At 35.9% G+C, this 22,407-nt stretch overlaps 1 protein-coding gene across 5 annotated transcripts in view; it reads left to right on the top strand.

Moving 5' to 3' along the window:
* Positions 1-548: 548 nt before the first annotated feature.
* CUNH1orf185 (chromosome unknown C1orf185 homolog) overlaps positions 549-22,407 on the top strand; it is a 159,905-nt gene continuing 138,046 nt past the window's right edge. The window contains exon 1 of one of the 5 annotated variants that reach the window (XM_064589172.1): positions 549-1,324. The gene's annotated coding sequence lies outside the window, so the exon portion shown is untranslated. Of the gene's footprint in view, positions 1,333-22,407 lie in introns of all 5 variants that reach the window. The other 4 variants (XM_064589171.1, XM_054512867.2, XM_054512866.2 and 1 more) reach the window with 4 other exon arrangements.

Here is a 22,407-nt window from a genome sequence, read left to right as displayed (position 1 = left end):
AACTCGGGCTCAGCCTTTGCCCGGTAAATTGAATTCAAGCTTATACGTGGGGGACACTAATCGCACCTCAGGCCACATTCTGGTCCTTGAGCCACTGAGCAAACCTCATTTTGCCATCTTTCGGTAGTGAATCAATAGTTTTCTGATAAACATTACGCATCTCACAATGGGGTGATGAGCTCCTACACACACACCACCCTGGGTGAGTAATAAATAAATAAAATCTAAAAGCAATTCAATTGGTAATATTATAAATTTTCCTGATCATGAAACGAACGTTGTGGAATCCGTAGCCCGGGACTGGTTTCGAAATCTCAGTTCCCAAAAAGGTGCTTTCGGCTTTTGCCGGGGGGTAAAAGTAATAGTCCAGAAGCGCTGGAAGATCACAGTGCTGGAGCGAGAAAGGGTCGTACCGTCAGCTTTCCTGACTGCCCTAAGCTACCTTCATCGAAAGACTCCGGCGGGGGGGAGGGGAGGAGGGGAGTCCCGGTCTTGCTATCTCGAGACTGTTTTGATTTTACACGGCAGTTCCAAAAAAAAAAAAAAAAGCAGATCCACGGAGGGACCTACTCAGAGAGGCAGGAGACAATCTTCAAGCCTGAGACCCGGAATAAAGCTCTGCCCATTGCCAACCTAAGCCAAGCCGTCTATGCAGGGGCTGCGAAGACATCCTTTCTGTCCCTTCGAAACTCTCCAGACGCCAACGGCAGCTCCGGCTCCCCAGTGAGGAAGCTGAGCCCAGAGCTCCCTCAGGGCGCGCAGAAAAGCCCGGCGTGGGGGTGGGGGAGTTTCAAAACCGTTAGCTCGCGTTTTTTTTTTTTTCTTTTCCCTCCCTCGCTAAGGTTTCTTTTCTTTTCTCTTCCTGTCCAAATATTTCAAATTTCCGCGCCTTAAATAACAGTCTCCTTTTATTTAGTTAGTTTCCTCGGCAGGTTTGGCCGCCCGCTTGTCTCTGCCCCCCATCGGGCCCGGGGCGTCTCGGGCGCCTCGGTGCTGCCTGCAGCCCCTGCGCGCTGCCCCAGGCCCAGGCTGCGTGGCTCAGAGCGCGCCAGCCGGAGCCACAGCCCCCTCTTGCCGCGACCTCGCCTGACCCGGCTCTCCGGGCGCCCAGAGCCAGCTAAGGCCGCCCCCCGCCCGGACGCCTGTCTGCCTCCCAGCTCGACTTCCCTCCCCGGACTTTGGAGCCTTTTCTGCTTCGGGGTTTGGATCCCGGTCGCCCGGGAGCGGCGAAAGGGCCGCGGCAATAGGAAAGCAGCGGAGAAAGCCAGTGGCCGGAGCCTGCCCCAGCCCCCACCCCGCGGGTAACCTTGGAGGCGCCCTCGGAGTGAGTGTGTGCGTTGCTGCGCCAGCCGGCTGGGGCGAGCGGGTGCACCGCTCAGCGGGCAGGAGGCGGGAGCTGGGGGCGGGGAGGGGGAGCGGGCCCCGGCGCCTGCCGGCCGCTGCCACAACGCCCCGGAGCTGCGGGCTACCGGGGCGGCCGGGGTCCCTCGGCCCTGGCCTTCAGGCAGCGGTCCCTGAGGAGGCGGCGGCCATCCCACTGGATGGTCCCGGCGACCTGTGCCTGAGGACTGGGGCGGGAGGGCGACGTGGGAGCAGGGGCAAGCGGGCCGGTGAGTGCCTAGCTTTCCGTGGAGGTGAGCTGGCGGCGGGACGCGGCGCGGCGGCTGGAGCAACTCCACGCCCAATGCCAATGCCAGCACTCCCTCCTCCTCCCCCCGTGACAGCTGAGGACAGCCGGGCTCCGAGCCTTGCGTCCAACTGCGAGGAGGCAAATGTACCTCAGGCTTCTCAGCCCCTTAGACTATTCGGGAATTTGCCCTGTGGTGTTGCCTTCTCCCCCCCGCACCTCCCCCATAAACTAGTAGTCGTCCAGGACTGAAAATGCACGTTCTTTCGGAAAGACCCTCGGCGCGAAATACAGAGATTGCAGGCCCGCCGGCACTTTGGGTGGGGCCCGGGCGTGCAGAACACCTAGAAGGGGTCTTCTTGTTCTGTTTTTACCCGGAATAGATCCGAATATCGAGTATGGATCTTCAAGCGGTGTCTCAAAGAATAAAAACTCTCCAGATCTGGATATTGACTTGGTAAATTAAGGTTCCAGTGAAATGTTTTGCCATCTGTTACAGAAACATTGTGCAAGCTTCAGGTGTTAGGATGTGGGTTTGGAATTTTCTGTAGTGTCTTTAATTCCCAAAGACATGAAATAACAGCATGGTAACACACCCGGCCAGTGAGCAAAGGTTATCCTTGCCACCACAGCACCTGCAAAAGCACAAGTGGAACTCACATATTTTGCTTCCTGAGTTCTAAAATGGCTTCTGAACGGTCCAGAGGTACCAGCACAGACAAGGAGGGGGACAGGAGACGGGAAAAGTGTTTGTACATTAAAACAACAACAACAAACTACACTGCCATTATTACACTTCAGTTAATCCACCTCACCTCTCTTTCTCCCAGCCCTCATCCTCATTGGTCAAGGAACAATTTTAGTGTAGGCCTATTCTATAATTCTGTGTACAGCCTTTATCTCTTTCTCACCCCCTCCTCCCCCCAAAAAACCAGTCGGCCAAAAATATCAGCTCTTTTGCGGAGGAAGTAAAAAAACCACCAATCCTTATCCAAACTACCCGTCATTTCTTTTGTGTACTAAGAAGGAATCCTACATATAACCAATACTATGAAAGAAGAAATGATTTACCTGGACCTCAAACACATTTAATTGGTATAATTAAAGTGATATTAATTATCTTTTAACATGAAAATAATGGGACAGTTTCTGGAATTGATAGGTGAAAAGCTAAAAAAATCACCGACATGTTTGGAGACGCAGCTTCTGTTCTTCTTTATATTTAATCAGTACAGTAGTTACTTAGGGAAAAAATAGGTCCTTTATCTTGACCATATAAAGCAATATCATGCTAATTTTATTTTAGTTATATGCCTTAGTTTTTCAGATTAGTTATATATAGTGATAGTTCACTATAAAGCAAAACTGACAACTTCTTATAATGTTAAAATTTTAATTTGGAAATGCAACCAAATTATCACAACTGTATTAAAATACAGTCTACTCCCCTGTTTCTTCTAAATGTACAATGTGCACAACTCACTGATAAAGAAGTCTGCCCTGAGTTTAAAATTTATGCTTTGGAAACATAATTTCCTAAATTAAAAAATAACTCACTGATCTTTAAGAATAATTATTCTATAATTTGGCTATTCTGTGTATAGCTAATACAACAGTATCTCCCTGTCTTACATTTTGGAACTATTGTAAAAGCCATTTGGGCCCAAATAGTTCTTGTTCCATAGTTTTCTCCTTCAGATTTTTTACTAAAAAGTGACTGTCAATGATGCAACTGATGTCCGTTCTGATGTCCATTCTGCTAATCCAGAAACTTCAGACCAAACCTATACAGGCCATTTTAAAAGGAACATGCATTTCTTCTATGTCAAAACTTAGGAAAGATATGATTGAATGTTAACATTTGAAAGTCCTAGAATAACTAATTTGCAAATCAGTTATTATAGTGTAGTGATGATTCAAGATGAAATTTTTAAAACTTCATATTTTAGGAGAATAAGTGAGTTCAAATTATTAAAGTAAGCAACATTTGATGATGATTAATAGTATAGTATTTCCTATCTCAATACTCAAATAAGCAACAGTGTGTATTCTGGTATGATTTTTAACTGTCAAGATAATAATATATAATAATCATCATTAGATATAGGAGTAATGGTTCCAGAGTCTCTTTTCCACTGCTAAGTAAAATGTAATTAAAACATAGTGCTCTTTTTAAAAAACACTTCACTACATAATCACCTATATTTTTGGCTGGCCCTTTTTTTTTTTTTTTTTTTACTTTTTGTATTTTTTTGCCTCCACATTTTAGGTGATGGACAAAAATAGCATGTAGAAAGAGGTTTCCAATTCTCTTTTATTCCTGTTTCCTCAGCCATCTATTTCTCTATTCACAAACATTACTTCAACTTTAAAAATCATATATTGTGACGTTAAAAAGTAATTGTTATTCCCATTAATTTAAATTTATCATAGGCCTATAAGTGAAAAAGCACTCAATCTGTATTTTATTTAAAATAAAGTGAAAAAAGTGTGGATATTACGTTGTAGCAAGTGTGTATTTATGTTTTGAATATAAATTTCCTGGAATCTTAAAACCTATTTAATATTTTGACATATGCTAAGACTTTTAGTGCAGGATCAAGATCTAGAAAATCTTAAATTTCTGGTCTTCAGAAAATAATATATTTTAATTTGCCATATTAAGATAAGACCAGTTGTTTTAACAATAAAAAGTTAAAATGTTGATAGAGAAAAATATGAAGGTACAAAATATCATTGTACCACCATGATATCAAATCTAATGCAATGGCTTTTTTAAATAAATTATTCTCTACTGGTAAATTGTATATTTTAATTATAGTGGTCACTACTTTACAGTTAAATTTTGCACTTGGCACACGGACCAGAGTTTTCTATGTTCATCTAAAAGCATATGGTTGTTATCATGCAGGTATTCAAAGTAATACTTTGTAGTCTTGTCCTATATGGGTATTTTTATGTACATGTGTGCATGTTTAGATATTTCTTACTAAAGTTCACTACTGAGCAAATAGATATTTTGAACAAATACTATCAATTCACTTTATATTATAATTTTAAGATGTAAAATCATGATCTGCTATAGAAATGTTAGCTGATAATTTTTTAGATATAGGTGAAATCATTTTCATTAATGATCCAGGGAAGGATATAAATTAAAATCTGAGAACTTAAAATACTGATGCAGGTCCTAGTTCTTCCTAGGTTATTGTTTCAAATTCCTGTCATGAGGCAAATGTATATGAAAGCAACTTAACATCCACAATTAATATAATCAAATTTGAAATAATAGAAATAGAATTGTGATAGTGACAAGAGGAAGAATGGATACTTAAAATGTGGGTAGCCATGACTGTAGGTTAATTTAATTTCAATTACATGATAGGCAATTTGCTAACTAATCCAAAAGCAAGGACAAAACAAGACTAGTAAAAAGACATCTGCCCAAGAATTCAAAAGCAGGGCAAACAAGATCAAAATTTTCTTTTCATTGTACCACCATAGGAAATATAAACAAGTTAATTTTCTTGGTATGGATAAGTTTCCAGTTTCCAGTGAAGTTTTCTACTCTTTCACTTGCTTAATGCTCTTAAAACATATAGCTAGAAAATAACCACTTACTATTTACAGTCATATTTTAAAATTACGTATATATTATGTTTTACTTAAATACAACAGACACATATTCTGTCCCAAAAGAGCAAGTTCAGCACGATTCTGAAAGGGAGAGTGATACAGTTGGACATCTGGACTAAACTGAGGGGCTGTTTAATGTGAAACCCAAGTAGGGCCACATGGGAGAGAGCACTGAATTGACTGAATGCTGGCTAATTTGCTTAAGAGTAATCAAAAGGGCTCTGAGCCTAGTATACATTGTCTATAGTTGTTTAAATACACAATGTACCTACTAGAAAAGCAAATAACTTTATTCAAAGACACTTCAAGGAAGAGGTATATATTTTTTTGCATCCAGAAGGACATCACAGATGTCACAGGGAAAATATTAATGTAGCAACATAAAAGAGAACTGCACATAATAACATCAGCTGAAGATCAATGATTGGTTTCAATTTCTTAAGAAAGTCTTATGTTTTAAAGATTTAAAATGCACAGTTCTTCAGACATATGACTTGCATCTATAAAATACACAACACAAACTTAATATTCTAATTTTTAAAATTTCCACAAAAAAGTACTCCAAGATGCCTTTTAGTTCATCAGATCCTATTGAAATATCATGCACCATATCCTAAGATCAGCAAGTAAATGCTGTGGCTTATCAACGTAAAAGAATTTTAAAGATCAGTACTTTCTAAGGAAAATGTCCTTCTTGAATTATTAGGATGAAGATATGGAAATTTTTAGTAGCACATTTTGTCTTCTACAAAAAAAACCCCAGATTATATTTAGGATCAATGTAAAGTTAATTTGACATTTCTAAAGTAAAATAATATTTTATATCATTGTTTTAAGTTTAAATATATAGAATTTAAACAAAAGAACTCTGTATGGCCGTTGCGAGGTTTCTCTTTATTCAGCAACAGAATAGACAGAAGAGAAATTAAATCAAAACATAAAATTCAGACATAGAATTCAAATTATAGAATAACAGTCATATTAAATCAACCAAGAAAAATTTTCTCACATCATAATCTTGTTTATTTGAGGAAAAGAACGTAAGAAAAAATATTTAAATCTCTTTTCATTAGATTAAAAGATTGCTGCCTTCTTATCCAATATTGTAGGGAATAAAATCCTAAATATTTATAAAAGAGATATGAACATCCTAAAAAACAAGTGGCTCCCTGCTTAGGATGTGCGATAATAATTGATCTGAGATGGTTCTCTGAAGACATTTTATGTAGTTATGAATATGTTGGCATATAAAAAGTGCTGAATTGAATTTTGTCATCATTTAGTAGGCTATTAAACTGTATATATATAAAGAAAATAGGGGACACTTTAATAAGTGTCTTTTCTTTTTGGAACTTCTTAATTTATACACATACTAATTCAGTTTACAATTCAGTAAAAGGAGAGAGAAAAGGAACAAAATCAAGCATGTTAATAAATCAATATTATTTTGTATCTGTATTACCTAATTTAATATTCATAACCCCTCTCATGTAAGTGGCAATTATCATTATGAGGAATACAAAATAACAGAAAATCCATTCTTGACCTTAAGGAACTTAAAAACTATTTGGGTAAATAAAGTTTACATATGGCATACACATAACAACTGGAAAGCAAGGTCTGAGTGCATGGTAATTTGTGGTGCAGATTGCACACACAAAAAAGCAGTTTTATTAGGGAAAATCTTATTAGAAGACTTAAGATATGGATTTAAATATCCTATAGTGGAAAACTTCCCTTATTGAGAAGAAAAAGGAAAAGCCACCTCAAAATAATTGACTGTTTTTCCAGCATGTACTCTGAAGGTGTCTATATCTAGCAAATACATCAGGTGAACAATAGAAAGTAACTGCAAGGACATGAAATATATTATTAAAAGCATAAATAAGTAGGTGTTTTGAAAGGTATCTTTCATTATTTTGGAATAAGTGACTATGATACTCTGATTCAAATGGGAATAGAAAAATACTTAGGAGTTTCATAATCATAACATAATGGGATCCATAATAAGTAGTCAGTGTAGGCTAGTGAGTGAATGGTTTTAGAGCCAAATAAACTTTATTTCCAACTCTGGTACATTATATGTATCTCACCTTGCAATGGGTACTTAACCTTTCTGATCTTCATTTCTACGTTTGTAAAATGGGTATAATTACATTTACATTACAGCATTATAACAATTAGGAATATTTATTAATAAGTCATTTTATGGTCTAATATAGGAAACTTGTTTTGACATAAACCAAGAGGTTTCCTGAGACTTATATTTAGTTATATTAACCAGAAAGAAAAGAAAATTCCTCTTAGGTAAACATAACCTTGACTAACACAGATATTTGTGGATTAAGAATAAAAATTTTGAGCTAAGACTTAAAGTCATTGCTCCTAGCAGCTATATACACATATGTACATGTGACCAATATACAAGTACATTCCATTTAATAACCACTTATTAATTACCTATTATATGTGAGGTATTTTTCTATATGCTAGTATACAAAGGTGAGTAACTGGCAATTTAGTAAGGGAAACAAAATACCATATACAGAATATAATAGGATGTTAGGTATAATGAAAGCACAAAAGAAATAATAAATTGGACTTGGAAAGTAATAAGTGCCTGAGAGAAACCAAACTCCATTTTCAAAAAGTTACTCTAGAAGAGTCAGGTAGACTTTCATTTCCGACAAAATGAAGATTAGATTTTCTAAAAAAAAAAGAAAGAAAGAAAAGAAAAGAAAAAAAAAATCCCCAAATTAGCAAATAACTTGTTGGATAAAATACTTTTTAAAACATGTTTTGGCATGCAAAGTGAGCTGGTAAGAAAGTAAGAGAAATCTACAGAGACAAAAAATGAGGGAAAGTGAGTCCTGATGCCAGGTGCTCTAGGGGCATCTACTGATCTCTAATGTGTTAGTTTCCTGGGCTGCCATAACAAGTACCACAAACTGGGTGGCTAAAACAACAGAAATGTATCTTCTCACATTTCTAAGGGGTAGAAGTCTGAAATCACGTTGGTTCCTTCTGAGGGCTGAGGAAGAATCTATTCCATTCCTTTCTCCTAGCTTCTGGTAGCCTCAGACATTTCTTGGCTTGTAAATGGTATTCTTCCTAGGTCTTGGCATTGTCTTTCCTCTATGTGTGTCCAGTTTACCCCTATTTATAAGAACACCAGTCATAATGAATTAGGGCCCACCCTAAAAACCTCATCTTATATTAATTATCTGCTAAGTCTATTTCCAAATAAGATAATACTCACAAGTACTGGAGGTTAGGACTTCAGGGTCTTTTGCGGGGAGACACAATTCAGCCCATAACACCTGGTAACCTAAAGTTTTGGTTTTAAAGAAAGGCTAAAAGACAATGGTTAGGGGAATCATGAAGTAGGAAGACTGACCAAAAGCCCCTTTATAAAGCTAGAACCATCCCCCCCCCAAATAGTAGTATGCTCAAGGAAAAGTTAAACTAAGTGTCTGTACAAATATTTGGACCATTTTTATTGTTTTTCATTTGTTTATTTTCTTACTGAGTTTTGAAAGTCCTTTGTATATTCTGGATACAAGACCTTTATCAGTATGTGTTTGTAAATATTGTCTCTCAGTCTGTGGGTTGTCTTTTCATTTAATCTTGCCTTTTGAAGAGAAGTTTTTAATTTAATGAAATGCAATTTATCAATTTTTAAATTTTCCTGTTCACGCTTTGTGTGTTCCAAGAAATCTTTGCCTAAACCAGGGGAAAAAAGTTTTTCTCCTGGAAGCTTCAAAGCTTTATAATTTACATTTAGGTATGTGATCCATTTCAAATAAATTTTTATATATGGTTTGAGGTAAGGGTTGAAGGCTTTTTTTCCTTGTATATCCAGTTATTCTAGGATCATTTATTGAAAACACGATCCTTAACCATTGAATTATCTTGACATTTTTTTTGGAAAAATCAATTGACCATATATATGTAGGCCTAATTATGGCTTTCTATTCTGTACCATCGAACTATATGTCTATCATTATGCAAATGTAACACTGTCTTGATTATCATAGCTTTATAATAAGTCTTGAAATCAAGTAGCCTTGAAACCAATCCAACTGTATTTGTTCAAATCTAATTTTGATATTCCAGATCCTTTGATTTCCATATACATTTTCAAATTTTAGAATTAGTATGTCAAATTCTCAAAAAATGATTGGAATTATGTCGAATCTATAAATCATTCTGGGGAGAAATGACATGTCAATAATTTTGAGTCTTCTAACCATGAATATCTCTCTACTTATTCAGGTTTAAAATTTTTTTCATTAATATTTTGCCACTTTCTATATAGATATTGCATAAAATTTGTCAAACTTGATCCTAAACATTTCACATTTTTAAGTTGTTTTCATTTCAATTTGCAATTGTTTATTGCTAGCATACAGAAATATAGTGACTTTTTAAATTTCAGTATAAACATACAGTGTTATTATTAGTTTCAGGTGTATAATATAGTGATTCAACAATTCCATACATCACTCAGTGCTCATGATGACAAGTACACTCCTTTATCCACATCACCTATTTCACCCATACCCAACCTCCCTCCTCCGTGGTAACCATGAGTTTCTTCTCTATAGTTAGGTCTGTTTCTTGGTTTGTCTCTCTCCCTTCTTTTTTCCTTTGCTCATTTGTTTTGTTTCTTAAATTCCACATATGAGTGAAATCTTACGGTATTTGTCCTTCTCTGACTGACTTATTTCACTTAGCATTATACTCTCTAGCTCCGTTCATGTTGTTGCAAATGGCAAGATTTCATTCTTTTTCATGACTAAATAATATTCCATTGTCTATTATACTACATCTTCTTTATCCACTCATCTATTGATGGATACTTGGGCTGCTTCTATAATTTGGCTATTGTAAATAAAGCTGCTCTAAACATAGGGATGCGTGTAACCCTTTTAACTAGTGCTTTTGTATTCTTTGGCTAAATACCCAGTGGTGTAATTACTGGGTCATAGGGAGAAATACAGTGACTTTTTTATACTGACCTTATATCCTCCAACCTTGCTAAACTTACTAATCATTCTAGGTTTTTGGGTTTTGTTTTGTTTTGTTTTGTTTTTGGTAGGTTTTCATGGATAGCCATATTGTCTATAAGTAAAGAGTTTTATTTTTTTCCTTTCCAATTTGTATGCCTTTTATTTCTTTTTCTTGCCTTTCTGCACTGGCTATCACCTCCAATACAATGTTTAATGGAAGTGATGAGAGTAGACATCTTTGCCTTAGTTCTGATTTTAGGAAGAAAGCACTTAATCTATCACCATGATATTAGCTCTAGATTTTTCATAGATGCCCTTTATTAGGTTAGGGAAGTTTCCTTCTCTTCCTAGTATGCTTACACTTTTTATTTTAAAATCATAAATGGATGTGGACTTTGATAACTTTTTTCTGCTTTTATTGAGGTGATTATTTGTTGCTGTTGTTGTTGTTTAACCTGTTAAGAAGGTGAGTTATATTGATTTTCAAATACTGAATTATCCTTGCATTTCTAGGAGAAACCCCACAAACCCCACTTGGTTTTGATCATACTTCCTATATATTACTGGATTTGATATGCTAATATTTTGTTAAAGATTTTTATGAGTATGTTCATTAGGGGTATTGATTTATAGCTTTCTTTACTATTAACATCTTGCTATAGATGGATGTGTGTCCCCTCAAAATCATATGTTGAGACATAATGCTCAATGTGATGCTATCAGGAGATTGTGGGAACTACTTAGGTCATGAGGGTGGAAACTTCATGAACGGGATTAGTGCTCTTATAAAAGAGACCCCACAGAGCTCCCTAGTCTCTTCCACCTATGAATCAGAAAGCAGGCCTCCATCAAACACTGATTCTGCCAGAGCCTTGATCTTGGACTTCTCAGCCTCTGGAACTATGAGAAATAAATTTCTGTTGTTTATAAGTCACCCAGTCTATGGTATTTTGTTATAGCAGCTCAAATGGACTAAGACACATCTTTTTCTGGCTTTGATACTAGAGTAATGTTAACCTCATGAGTTGGGAAGTGCTCTCTCTTCTTCTATTTTCAGAAAGAGTTTAAATAGAATGGTATTATAACTTCCTTAAATGTTTGGTGGAATTAATCATTGAAGCCCTCTGGAACTTCTTCATGGCAAAGTTTTTATGTATAAATTCAAATTTTAAAATAGATACAGGGCTATTCAGGCAATCTATTTCATTTAGTAAACTTTGGTAGTTTGTGACTTTCAGGGAATTTGTCCATCTTATTTTTGTTGTCAAACTTTTGAAAATAAGTTTGTCATAATATGCCTTATTTTTAAAATATATGTAGTATATGAAGTTATGTCCCCTCTTACATTCTTAATATTGGCAATTAATATCTTCTCTCTCTTTTATTTATTTATTTTGATCAATTGAATATATCAATTGTATTGAACTTTTCAAAGAACCATCTTTTGGCTTCACTGATTTTCTTTATTGTTTCTCTGTTCTCAATTTCACCGATATCTGTTCTTACCTTTATTATTTCCTTCTGGCGCCTTGCTTTCAGTTTAACTTGCTCTTTTCTTCTTAAAGTGAAAGCTTAGAGCTTAATGATTCAGGACACTTCTTGTTTTCTAAAAGAAACAGTTTCTGGGGTGCCTGGGTGGCTCAGTTGGTTAAGCGACTGCCTTTGGCTCAGGTCATGATCCCGGAGTCGTGGGATCGAGTCCCACATCAGGCTCCCGGCTCAGCAGGGAGCCTGCTTCTCCCTCTGACCCTCTCCCCTCTCATGCTGTTTCTCTCTCTCTCTCTCTTTCATAAATAAATAAATAAAATCTTTAAAAAAAATAAAAGAAACAGTTTCTCAAATGTCCATGCATCCCACAAATTCTGATAAGTTACATTTTCATTTTCAGTCAATTAAAAATATTTCTAACTTTCCTTATGACTTCCTTTTTGATCCATGGGCTATTTCCACTATCTGTGATTACAAAATATACTTTGTATTATTTCAGTTGAGATCAAATACATAGATCATATCAACAAATGTAAATAAATAGGCTTGTTCTGGGGTACCTGGCTGGCTTAGTTGGTAGAGCATGTGACTCAATCTCAGTGTTGTGAATTTGAGCCTCATGTTGAGTATAGAGATTACTTAAGAAAAATAAAATATTTATAAATAAAGAAATAAAGTGGACTTGTTTCACCTATTAAAAGAAAAAGATATAAAAAAAAGAAAAAGATATTCATATTTCAGGACAAAACAAAAGTCAACCTATGCTTTACTTAAGAGACATACCTCAAATTAAGTGAACCATAAAGTCTAAAAAAAAAGGATAGTCAAAGATATACCAGGTAAATACAAACAAGCTTACTTAAAAAAAAAAAAAAAGAGGTATAGGAGAAATAGAAACACACTAATTGTATGAATCTATAATACGTGATTCTAAATCTATCATGTCAATTTTAACAGAAGATGTAAAAATAAAAAAGTTCTAAACAATGTAACAGCTATGGTTATGGTAGCTTTAATGTATATATCAAACTTTACACCCTGGTAATAGGAAATGTACCTACTTCTCTAGTGCACATGAAGCATTTATGAAATAAGTCACATAGTGAGTCAAAAAAAAATCTCAACAAATACCATGAAGTAGATATATTACAAACAACATTCTCTTATTACAATCTAAGAAAACTAGAAATCAAGAGTAAAAATATTTATTTATTTATTTTTAAGTAATCTCCATGTCCAACATGGGGCTCAAACTCACAACCCTGAGATCAAGAGTTGCAAGAGTCACATGCTCTACCAACTGAACCAGCCAGGTGCCCCCTTTACTTTTTATTTTATTTTATGAGTAAAAATATTTATTTATTTATTTGTTTGTTTATATATTTATATATTTATTTATTTATTTATGTAGGCTCCACACTCAGTGTTCAAGCTTCACATGGGACTTGAACTCATGACCCTGAGATCAAGACCTGAGCTGAAATCAGGAGTTGGACACTTAACTGACTGAGCCACCCAGGTGCTCCCAAGAGTGAAAAAATTTGTTTTTTAAAGATTTTTTATTTATTTTCTGACAGAGAGAGAGAGACAGCAAGAGAGGGAACACAAGCAGGAGGAGTGGGAGAGGGAGAAGCAGGCTTCCCTGCTGAGCAAGGAGCCCGATGTGGGGCTCAATCCCAGGACCCTGGGATCATGACCTGAGCCAAAGAAAGATGCTAAATGGCTGAGCCACCCAGGCGCCCAAGAGTGAAAAATTTTTAAAAAGTTTCTTCCAACTACAACTTTAAAAACTCTCTAGCAAATGACTCTTGGTTAAAAGGGGAAAACAAATGAAAATTCCAGAATTTCTAAAAAAAAAAAATAATGTCTAGATATCAGAATCTAAGTGACACAACTAAAGTAGTGATCAGAGGAAAGCCTATAGCCTTAAATACTTTTATCAATAAAAATATGAATTAATTTTCAACTCAAGTAGCTAGAAAAGGAAAATAAATCAAATAAAAGCAGAGGAAAGGCATAATAAATATAAAAGCAGTTGCTATTGAGGTAGAACACATAGAGACACATAGAGAAATTACATAACTAATAATAAGAAATAAAAATTTCTGTTTTTTTGGAAAAAAGTCAATAAAATAGAAAACCACTAGCTTACCTGATAAAGTGGGAGAAAGCACACATACACAAAATAAGAAATGACAAATGGGAAATAAACACTGATATAGAGAATAGCAAAACAAATTATGAGAGACTACTTTGCACAACTCTATGCAAACACATTTAAATATAATTTAAAATGCAGAGTTTCTACTAAAATAAAATTTACTCACATTAACTCCAATGTAGATAGAAAGCTTAAATAGACCAATTTGCATAGAAGAAACAGAAAATCATTGAAGAGATATCTCTCAAAAAAGCATCAGGTCAGATGTTTTGACAAGGGAATTATACAACCTCTCACATGCGAATGATTCCAGTGCTACCTAAATTATTGCAGAGCATCATAAAAGAAGGAAAACTGTCAAATGCTAAATTTGATAAAGATAGGGAAAAAAGAACAACACTGTGCTAGATTGAACTATAGGACCAATTACTCACTGTTCTGTTTATCTATATTCTTTGCCAGGTTAACTAGCGATTCTTCCCTTAGGAGGCACACTGTACTTCCCAGCCCCTTGTAGTTATGCTCAGTCATATGATTTGTGTTGGCCAATGGGACTATTTGAGTTAGCTGTGTAACCAACCACCTCAAAACTTAATGGCTTAAAACAAGATTTATTGTTTAATAGGTTCTGTGGATTAGCTAGATGGTTCTCATCTGGGGCAGGTCAGATGATGTTGGATACTCTAGGATGATCTTTAAACATTTCAAAAAATATTCAGCTTCATTCAAAATTAGATAAATGCAAAGTAAAAATATAATTCTCACTGAAAAGTTGGGTAAAAAAATAAAATTTGGTAAAAAATGTACTGTGTACTCAGTTGGTTAGGCTATGGGGAAACAAGCACTCTATTCATTAATGACAGGAATAAAATAATGGTACAACCTCTATGAAGTGAATTTGGCAACACATAACAAAACTACATATGCTTTCATGTTTTAACCCTATAATTTTAATTCTATGAATTTAACCTGGAAATACACTTTCAAGATAGGCTCAGTCGGTTAAGCGTCTGCCTTCAGCTCAGGTCATGATCCCAGGGTCCTGGGATTGAGTCCCGCGTTGGGTTCTCTGCTCGGCCGGGAGACTGCTTCTCCCTCTCCCTCTGCTGCTCCCTCTGCTTGTGTTCTCTTCTGTCAAATAAATAAATAAAATTTTTAAAAAAGGATAGGAAAAACACATGCACAAATATTTTATTATGTGTATTTGTAATAGCATTACAAATAAACATTATTTGTAGTAGCAAAATATTGTAAATATCCTAAATATCCAGCCACAGGGACTGATTAGAATAAACTGTGACACATTTACACAATGGAAAACTATGCAGCCATTTAAAAACTTAGGAAAAGCTGTGTAATCTGAGATAAAGTGAGGAATGTATAAACAAAATATGATAAATCCATACAATGGAATATTTTTAGTCATAAAAAGGAATGAAGTACTAATAAATGGTACAGCGTGGATGAAAATTATGCTAAGTAAAAGAAGACTGACACAAAAGACTTCCTACTGTATGATTCCACTTATTTTTTTATTTTTTAAATTTTTAAAAGATTTTTATTTATTTGACAGAGAGAGAGACAGCGAGAGAGGGAACACAACAAGCAGGGGGAGTGGCAGAGGGAGAAGCAGGCTTCCCACGGAACAGGGAGCCCGACGAGGGGCCTGATCTCAGGACCCTGGGATCATGACCTGAGTCAAAGGCAGACACTTAACGACTGAGCCACCCAGGTGCCCCCATATGATTCCATTTAAATAAAATGTCCAGAATAAGCTGCAGAGACAGAAAGTAGATTAAGTGTTGTAAGGGGCTACTGGAGGAAAAAATAGGGAATGACGCTAATGGGTACAAAATTCCTTTTAGGGGTGATAAAAATTCTTGAACTAGAAAGTGGCGATCACTGCACAATTTTGTAAAGATACTAAAAAATCACTGAAGTGTATACTTTATTGAAAAAGTAAATTCTATGGTGTATGAACTGCCAGTTTTTTAAAGAGGAAGAGAGAGGCAAAAACAACAAAAGAACCCAGGCATGTGTCTATTGCCCTTTACTCAGAACAAAGATGATGATCTATAAAAGTAGGACTTATTCTTTAGATATTTTATGTAACTCTTTCCTGGAGTGCTGAGAAGAGATTATTTCCTTATTTATTTTCCTCCATGAGAATGAGGAAATGTGTTTATTTTGGTCACTTAACTATCTTTGATTCTTAGGATGGTGCCTAGCACATGGTAGACACCCAGGAAGTAAGTGTTGAATGAAAAAGAAAAATAGAATGAATGATGATGGGAATTAAAGAGGGCACATGATATGATTCAACTAATGAATCATTGAACATTATGTCAAAAACTAATGATGTACTATACCTTGGCTAATTGAATTAAAAAAAAAAGGAAGAAGAATGAACGACAGAGTTAAGAAATCCTATCTTGTAATTACTCATGCAATACTTAGAATTATTGTATGAAAGTTTGATGGGTTACAGAATATTTACATGATCCCAAAAGATCACCCCGAAGATTACTTAATCATGAAGGAGAAAGTTATTATTACAATGGAGAGATCTTTTGGACACCACTTTAATCATGTGATCAAACTTAGCATGACCATGAGGGAATTAATTGACATTAGGTACTTCCTGATGTGATACAAAGAGAGCACACAATACTACATAGGAAATTTCTTGCCAAGAATGTTTAACCTGAATCTAATTTTGAAGAGGCAATCAGATAAAGATTTTGAGTTCTTTATGAGACAATTGGCTCGACTGTTCAAAAATATCAATATTATCAAAGGAAAAAAAGCAAAGTGATATCTCATTGCAGTTTTAATTTTCATTTCCCTGATGATTAGTGATGTTGAGCATCTATTCATGTGTTTTTTGGCCATCTGGATGTCTTCTTTGGAAAATTATCTATTCAGGTTGTCTGCCCATTTTTAATCAGATTATTTGTTTTTTAGTGTTGCACTGTATAAGTTCTTTATATATTTTGGATATTAACCCCTTATCAGATATATCATTTGTAAATATCTCCTCCCATTCAGTAGGTTGCCTTTTTGTTTTGTTGGTAGTTTCCTTAACTGTGCAGAAGCCTTTTATTTTGGTGTAGTCCCAATAGTTTTATTTTAGTAAATACAATAGCTTTATTTTGTTTTTGTTTCCCTTGCCAGAGGAGACATATCTAGAAAAATGCTTCTATAGTTGACATCAAAGAAATTATTGCTTGTGTTTTCTTCTAGGAATTTTATTGTTTCAGGTTTCACATTTAGGTCTTTAATTAATTTTGAGTTTATTTTTGTGAATGGTGTAAGGAAGTGGTCCAGTTTCATTCTTTTGTATGTAGCTGTCCTGTTTTCCCAATACCATTTACTGAAGAGATGATCTTTTTCCCATTGTATATCCTTGCTTCCTTTGTCATAGATTAAATGACCATAAAAGCATGAGTTTATTTCTGGACTCTATTCTGTTCCATTAATCTATGTGTATGTTTTTGTTCCAGTACCATGCTGTTTTGATTACTACAGCTTTTGGAACCCTCATGTACTGTGGGTGGGAATACAAATTGACACGGCCACCGAAGAAAATAGTACAAAGGTCCTCAAAAAATTAAAAATTGAATTGCCATATGATCTGGTAATTCCAGTACTGGGTATTTACCCCCCAAAACACAAAACACTAATTTTAAAAGATATATGTACCCCTATGTTTATTGCAGCATTATTTACAATAGCCAAGATATGGAAGCAGCCCAAGTGTCTATTGATAGATGAATGGATAAAGAAGATGTGGCATATATATACAATGGAATTTTACTCAGCCATAAAAGAGAATGAAATCTTGCAATTACAACAACATGGATGGAACTAGAGGGCATGCTAAGTGAAATAAGTCAGACAGAGAAAAACAAAACCATATGATTTCACTCCTATGTGGAAATTAAGAAACACAATAAATGAACAAAGGAAAAAAGAGAGAAACTAAAAAACAGACTCAAATATAGGGAACAAACAGTTCTTTGCCAGGGGGGGAAGTGGGTGCAAGGATGGGTGAAATAGGTGAAGTGGATTAAGCGTACACTTATCATGATGAACAATGAGTAATTTATAGAATTGTTGAATCACTATATTGTACACCTGAAATGAATATAACACTGTATGTCAATTATACTGGAATTAAAAAAAATCATCACTAAAAATTTTTAAAAGACAAATGATCCAATTTAAAAATGGACACAACAATTTGGATACTTCTCTAAAGGAGATATACTAGTGGTTAATAAGCATATAAAAGGTGATCAATATCATTCACAGATCAAGCCCAAAGGAGATACCACTTCACATCCAGTAGGATGGCTGTAATCTAAAAGACTATCATAGAGGCACCTGGGTAGCTCATTTGGTTAAGCATCTGACTCTTGATTTGGGCTCAGGTCATGATTTCAGGGTCATGAGATTGAGCCCCACATAGAGCTCTGCACTCAGTAGAGTCTGCTTGAGATTCTCTCTCCCTCTTCCTCTGCCCCCCCACTCTCTCTTTCCCTCCCTCTCTCAAATAAAGTCTTACAAAAAATTAAAAAGTTAAAAGACTATAATAAGTGTTGACAAGGATGTGGAGAAATTGAAATCCTCATTCACTGCCAGTAAGAATGTTAAATAGAGCCACTTCAGAAAACAATGTGACAATTCCTCAAATTGTTAAAGAATTACCATTCTACTCAGTGTGTATATCAAAGAAAAATAAAAACATACTCCATAAAACTTGCACACAAATGTTCATAGCAGCATTATTCATCATAGCCAACAAAGTGGATACAACTCAAGTGTCCATTAACTGATAAATGGATAAATAAAATGTGCATATCCTTACAATAAACAGATGTTTTAATTTTTGTTAATTGATTAATGTAAATTTTGATGAAGCCCATTTTTATCAATCTTTTCTGTTATGGTTTTCTGGGTCCTGTCTGCATTAACTTTGCCTAATTCAAGACCATGAAGATATTCTCTTATTTTTTCTTCTTCTAATAGCTTTAGCTTTTATATTTAGATCTGTTATCCAACGTAACAGTTGTTGACAGATGAGTGTTTAAGTCTCCAACTATAGTTGTGGATTTGTTGATTTATCCTTTCAGTTCTACCAGTTTTTACTTTACATGTTTTGCAGACCTGTTGTTTGGTGCATATATATTTAGGATTGCTATGTCTTCTTGGTGGGTTAATCATTACATAATGTATTTCTCTGTTCCTGGTTATTTTCTTTGCTCTGAAGTGTACCTTATCTGATATTAATATAGTCATGACTACTTATTTATTTATTTTTTACTACTTTTTAAAAATTTAACAGGTTTATTTATAATTGTTATAAAGTTGAACTACTGAAATTTGTTCACTGAAACATTGACTTGCATTAAGGCTTTATGTTCCCACATTTATATTAAAAATTCACACACAAATGAAAATGGAAAAACTGCCACTACCTGATTTCTGTCTTCTATTTTTCCACTTGCAGTCATATACTTTAGGTACCTTTTGACCCTATGGAAAAAAAATATCTAACATTCAGAACTACCAAGAAGAGATTTTTTTTTTTTAAAGACTGAAATGTTTTCCATCATAGTGGATTCTTAAGCATGTTCTCCACCTACGTGGCATGCTAGCTGGATGTCTTTTGGTATAATTGTTATATGTTTGGCATGGATACCATACATATTGGTGTCTTCAAAAAGGCACACCAGATAGGCCTCACTTGCCTCCTACAAAGCACCAAAAGCTGCAACCTTGCAGTCCACTTTGTAGGAGCCATGGTATAGAGACCTCCTTACTTTCCGCTCTTTTCCTTCAGCTGGAGCTCAGGGAGCTACAGGTGGCCCTGGTGTGAGCAAGCGACCATGGCATGGCAGTGGCTAGGAACACTACCACTTACTTTTTTTTTTTTTCTTTTTTTTTTTAAAGATTTTATTTATTTATTTGAGAGAGAGAGAATGAGAGACAGAGAGCATGAGAGGGAGGAGGGTTAGAGGGAGAAGCAGACTCCCCGCTGAGCAAGGAGCCCGATGCGGGACTCGATCCCGGGACTCCAGGATCATGACCTGGGCCGAAGGCAGTCGCTTAACCAACTGAGCCACCTAGGCGCCCACCACTTACTTTTAATTAATGTTTGTATGATGTTACTTTCTCCATTCTTTTATTATCAAACTGACTGTTTCATTATATTTGAAGTGAGTTTCTTATAAACGTAATATAGTTGGATTGTGTTTTTTAATTCACTTTGACCACCTCTATTAATTTGTATTTAGATCATTTACATTTAAGGAAATTATTGACATTTTAGAGCTTAAGTTGTCATTTTATTTTTAACTTTCTGTTTGTCCTGTTTTTCATTTTTCTGTTTTCCTTTCCTGCCTTCCTGTGGGTTGCTTGAATATTTTTAGAATTCCATTTTTATTTTTTATAGTGTTTTTGGGTGGATCTCTTTGTGTAGCCTTTTTAGGGATTGCTTTAAGTATTATATCATACATACATAACCTTTCAGTCTAGTGATGTCATTTTATTAGTTTGAGGGGAGTATAGAAACCATACTCTCCTTCATTTTCCTTTATACTTCCCCCCTTTATAATAAAATTGTCTTTTTTTAAAAAAGATTTATTTATTTATTTGAGAGAGCGAGAATGAGAGAGAGAGAGTACATGAGTGGGGGGAGGGTCAGAGGGAGAAGCAGACCCCCACTGAGCAGGGAGCCGGATTTGGGACTCGATCCCGGGACTCCAGGATCATGACCCGAGCTGAAGGCAGTCGCTCAACCAACTGAGCCACCCAGGCGCCCCTATAATAAAATAGTCTTAAATATTTCCTCTACACACACGTACAACCACATCAGTATCAAAATTTTTGCTTCAGTTGTCAAACATATTTTAGAAACCTCAAAAAAAAGAAGGAAAATCTAATATATTTAATTATGTTTTTTCTCACTGTATTATTTCATCCTTTCTGATACTCCAAGTCAGCTTTTCTTGTCCCTTTTTTCTTTCTTTCTTTCTTTTTTTAATAAAAATTTTATTTATTTGAGAGAGAGCAAGCAAGAGCAAGAACGAGAGAAAGCACGAGTGGGGGGGAGGGGCAGAGGGAGAGGGAGAAGCAAACTACCCGCTGAGCAGGGAGCCCAACGCCACCTGGGGGCTCCATCCTAGGACCCTGGGATCATGACCTGAGCCTAAAGCAGATGCTTAACTGACGGAGCCACCCAGGAGCCCCTAGTCCCTTCCTTCCTGTTTAGAGAACTTCTTTTAACCATTCTTTCTGTGTGTGTTTGTTGATGATAACTTCTTAGTTTTCCTTTATCTGAGAATGTCTTGGTTTTCCCTTCATTCCTAAAGGATAATTTTGCTGGATATAGAATTCTGGGTTCAGAGTTCTTTTCTTTTAGTATTTTAAAAGTCTTGTGTCACTTCTTTCTGACTTCTGTGGCTTAAAAAAAAAAAAGATTTATTTAGTTATTTATTTTAGAGAGGGAGGGAGAGAGAGAGCAGGAGGAGGGGAAGAAGGAGAGGAGCAGACTCCCCATTGAGCACAGAGCCTGATGCAGGGCTCAATCCCATGACCCTGAGATCATGACCTGAGTCAAAATCAAGAGTCAGACACTTAACTCCCTGAGCCACCCAGGCGTCCCTGACTTCCATGGTTTTTTATGAGAAATCTATTGTCATTTGAACTGCTTTTTTCTCTGATACGTAAGGTGTTGTTTCTCTCTCTCTGCTTGCAAGATTTTTAATGTCTTTAGTTTTCAAAAGTTTAACTATGATGGGTTTTGTTTAGATTTCTTGGATTTAGCCTTTCTGGGATTTAGTCAGATTATTGAATATGTAGGTGTGTGTCTTTTCCTATATTTGGGAAGTTTTCAGCCATTATTTCCTCAAGTACTTTTTTAACCATGCCCCCTTTCTCTTCTCCTTCTGGGACTCTGATGGCATAAACATTAGATCTTTTGTTATGGTCCCACAGGTTCCTGAGGCTCTGTTCTTTTGTTGTTGTTTTTGTTGTTTTTGGTCTATTTTCTCTTTGTTGTTCAGATAGAGGAATTTCTATTTTTATATCTTGTAGTTCATTAGTTCTTCTGTCTGATCCCTCTATTCTGCTGTTGAGTCCATCCACTGAGTTTTTATTTTGGTTATTATATTTTTCAATTCTAAAATTTCCATTTGGTCCATCCTTATATTTCCTATTTCTTTTTTTTTTCTTTGACTTTTTTTTATTTTATTTTTTTATGTTATGTTAGTCAGCATACAATACATCATTAGTTTTTGATGTAGTGATCCACGATTCATTGTTTTTGTATAACACCCAGTGCTCCATGCAGTACCTGCCCTCCTTAATACCCATTACTGAGCTAACCCATCCCTCCCAATCCCTTCCCCTCTAAAACCCTCAGTTTGTTTCTCAGAGTCCATAGTCTCTCATGGTTGATCTCTCCCTCCGATATCCCC

The sequence above is a fragment of the Mirounga angustirostris genome, unplaced genomic scaffold, assembly GCF_029215605.1.
Source record: "Mirounga angustirostris isolate CCGP_5_RB_7025 unplaced genomic scaffold, mMirAng1.0.hap1 SCAF_4, whole genome shotgun sequence".
Taxonomy (NCBI): domain Eukaryota; kingdom Metazoa; phylum Chordata; class Mammalia; order Carnivora; family Phocidae; genus Mirounga; species Mirounga angustirostris.
Note: the sequence above shows the minus strand (reverse complement) of the source record. Positions and strands in the feature narration are given on the sequence as shown.